The sequence below is a fragment of the Apis dorsata genome, unplaced genomic scaffold (assembly GCF_000469605.1).
Source record: "Apis dorsata unplaced genomic scaffold, Apis dorsata 1.3 scaffold_486, whole genome shotgun sequence".
In the NCBI taxonomy this organism is placed as follows: Eukaryota; Metazoa; Arthropoda; class Insecta; order Hymenoptera; family Apidae; genus Apis; species Apis dorsata.
Window position 1 is genome coordinate 7,851 of NW_006263721.1, and position 4,163 is coordinate 12,013.

Sequence of the window (4,163 nt, forward strand, 5' to 3'; positions counted from 1 at the left end):
TCAGGAATCGGGAGGGTCGCCCCACAGCTAACACGTGCAAGGCGCACGTGCACTCCGAGAGACCACTCTAGCCTCTGGCGCACAATCATCGGATGCCAAGATACACTCCACGGAATAATTTTCGTGGGGCACTCCCATACCTTCCTCCTTCGACTCGGCCGCCGTGCATTCGCGAAAAAAGAAATTTACCCACGAAACGGGTTTTATACCGATTTAACCATCGTCCACTGCCGTACGATTTTTTTTCTTTAAATCAACAGGTATCAGGCTTGATACATGTATTAAAAATCAAGAAAAAAGAAAAGGTTGATAGATTCCATGTATTTCTGTATTTAAGAAACATATCTAATATCGATTATTTTTCATTGAGCCCGACTGTACCGATTATTTTCAATATCCATTGATATTCTAACTATTTTTACGATACTACCAATAATACTTGATCATTCAGTTGTTTACTTCCATTGAATCAATTATTATCGCTTAACGCGCTGTCTCTCGAGTATACGTACGATTTCCTATCGAACCATTCATACGTGATTACAGGCATTACATTTGAGTACAACGATATACGCAAGAATTGCGTATTCACATTTCCAAAACTTATGAAAATTCAACCACACAACCGACCGTGAATGCAAAATCCCCGGTTCTTGGCCAATATAACGAATATCATCATCGGCGCGATAACCGTTCCCTCCATTTTCACGAAACGAAAGAATGGCGGCCTTGCACGTGCGCTCGCCTCGCTCGTCGACGACGGCGCAAATTTATTCGCGCGAGTGTACGAGGCGAGCGTGCGTGTACGAGGTGAGTAGTGGTACCTATCGCGACGGACGACGATGCGGCAGGAAGCACACGATTACGGCTTTGGGGTCGGTGCGTGCGCGCCAGCTGCATCAGATGCTCGCAGTTTCGCCGATCCACGATCGCGACGGCCCGATTTCCAAAGGGGCGAGTACGCTAATTATAGGTGTGGCCACGTCGCCTTTCTTCGCAGATCGTGCCGTGGCCGAGGAAAACTGGCAAGGCGTTACGATCGAATCGTAATCGGGGGGAAGCTATTGCGTGATTATCGCCGATAATCCCGAGCCTCGGTTCGAGTTTTGCCCGCGCAATAAACGTGGCGCTCTCTTGGGGGACCGAGGCTGCCGCGTAATTAGGTGAAATATCGAGCTATTCAGAGAATCTTAATGGGCGTACGTTTTGTTCTGTCCGTTTGTGATCCGAGAGGATCGCAAGAGCGAGATGCGCTTAAGCAGGGATAATTCGGTAATTCTTATCGCTTTTGTCGAATATCGTTCGACGAAATTTTACGACGAAAGAATTTCTTCGATTTTAAAAATTTGAATCCGAAAATCCTCTGTTTTTTTTTTCCAATGCTTATTTTCTTCTTTCCTCTTTTTCTTCCTCTTTCTTCTGCAATAAGCATGTCGTAATCTTTCCCGATGTCATACCGATTGTTCCATTTTTAAACTCGCCCATTGTTCACGAGTGTTACGTGACTCCGAGCAATCTCTCCCTCTCTCTCTGCGATAGATTGGTAGAATCGAGGAGAGAAGGAGAAAGATTCCGTCCAGGCAAGGGTAATTAAGTTACCTCGGTATGCGGAAAATCGGCATCGCTCGCGAGCTTGCCTTCCCTCGATATTTCTCCGCGAGATAGTGGAAACGAAATACCGCAACGTCACACCATTCCATTACGTAACCGACCTTTCAGCCTTTCAGTTTATCGTTGAAACGTTGTTACGAAATGTTATTGTGCAGACTTCGACCTTCGCATCGAGGTGAAACAAACGGGTATCTGCGCCAAAGATCGAGCGTCTGTTTCTTTTTTTTTTTCTCCTCCTTCCTAGAGAGAGAAAGAGAAAGAGAGAGAGAAGCGCGTTCGATCAGCCCGTATTCGTACACGTCGGATTACGTTACAATCCTCGCGTGCATTATCACCGCGTACCAACATCGTTTCACGTTTTGCTGCTCACCGATCATCGTTGTTATCTTGCGAATTCTTCGCTCGTTTACGCGACAATTAATTACACGATCGTTTTACACGTAAGAGAGAAAGATGAAGGGAAGGGAATATTTTTTTTTTTTTTTAACTTTTTGCTATTGTTTCTTTCTTTTTCTTTCTTTCTCTCTTTCTTCTTTCCGCGTTTCTTTTATTTGGTACACGTAGATTATGATTGCCGCGATACGTATACACCTGATGGCTTAATTAAAAAGAATCGTGACACGTCGTTTGATAAAATCGCACCTGTTTATCGAGGCCATTGTACGTATTACGTTTTTCTATCTGTTTATCCAGATCTATTTCGATGCTTATCCAGATTCGAAAATTTACTACACAACTTGGGTTAAAAAAAGATCTATTTTACATTCAATTATTATAGAATGTATTCGCATAAAAAATAATATATATTTTTCGTTTTCCTCTTTTCAAGTCGAATAATTTTAGAAGAAATATTTTTTCCTAAAATCGACTCTCGCCGCAGATTCCATCCAGATTTCTATACACCGTGGAAACATTCAAGAAGAAGAGAATCCTTCAAATTTAGACCACGAGCCAACCTCATTACTCCATAGCAACGATGAACTGACCTCGGCGAGTCAACGATCATTTCGAACTTCGCGACTTCGTGCAAGATTTCCTTCCCTCGCGACTTTCTATCCTCCTATAGAGGATACGCTTAATCATAAAACGTAAAATAAAAAAAAAGAAAAAATTGTAAAGAAAAAAAAAAATAGAAGAAAAATGATTTCTTCGAATGATTTCTTATTGCTTATCGAAGGCTCAAAGTTATCACGATTCGGGAAAATATCACAGGGTTCACCTGCACCGAAGATCCGCTACGTAACTCGACAAGCGTATTATCGCTCGTTAAAAACCCGATAAAAACCGATTCCTCGTCCGCGCGCAGTATGGAACACCTTCAAGTGCGTGGCCGGTGCGGCCGACCGAAACACCTGGATCATCGATTCGGCCAAATCATTTCCTTTCGTCGTGAATCACACGACGCGAGCTTCACGACGACGTGGCCTACACACGCACACACACACACATATATACACAGTTCTTAGGTGTGACTCGCGGCTATTTTTTTTCCCCATCCAACGACAACCATCTCCTCCCGTGGCGCGATTCGCGCGTTCCTTCTTTCGTTTTGCATTCTGGCACGTAGCTTGTTTTCGCGCCGCGTAAATTTCAACGATTACATTTCACTCGACGCGCACACAGGCTTGCACTATTCGAGGGTCGGCGAAGATGTTCATCCATTGGCCGATGAAGTCTCGAGAGGTCGCGCGAATCACTATTTCGACGATTCGATCCGCTCGTTTATCGAAGTTAATTTTAGTCCATTAACAGGGAAAAATATTATGTGGAAATATGTGAATGAGGATGCGATACTTCCTGCCCGGATGTTTTTATCTATTCGGTATTAATTTCGAAAAGGTTTCGATCAGCCTTGGATCTCGTTTTCTTTTTCTTTCGTTTTTTGGTATGAAAAAAATAAGGGATTAGAATTAATTCCACGAAAAGGATGGGACGTATGCAATATCGAAAATACGAAGCGAATAATTATTCGAGGGGATTTTATGGCGAATAAATAAGAATTTAATTCGATAAATTAAGATCATAAGAGATTTAAAGAATAATTGGGAGAATTTCAACTGTTATAAATAATAATCTCGACGATACAACGATAAACGTGAAAACGAGTTAAAAAAAAAAATGTAAGGATTTAAAGCTTCGATATTGAATACCCAAAGCATAATTCGAACAGATAATTGAGGAAGTTTGCGTATTAAAAATGTAATCTTAACGATACAATGCAAGATAAAGGAGAACGGATGTGAAAAGCGTAAAATGAATTAGCAGAGCAGGTGTTCGTACGCTAATATAAAAAAATACGGACGAACTTTAAATAGGTTATTGAATCTTTACTTAAACGATTAGATAGATATTTTTTTTTTTTTTTTTTACTTATCTATCTTACAGAGAAACATCTTTTATTTCTTTATTCAGAAACTGATTATTATTAAATGAAAAGAAAAAAAAAAAATGAATAATATCGACTCGATGTCATCGACATTATATGTTAACCATCGAACGAGTTTCAAAGTTCGGGAAAAAAAAAAAAAAAAAAAAAAAAAAAAAAAAAAAAA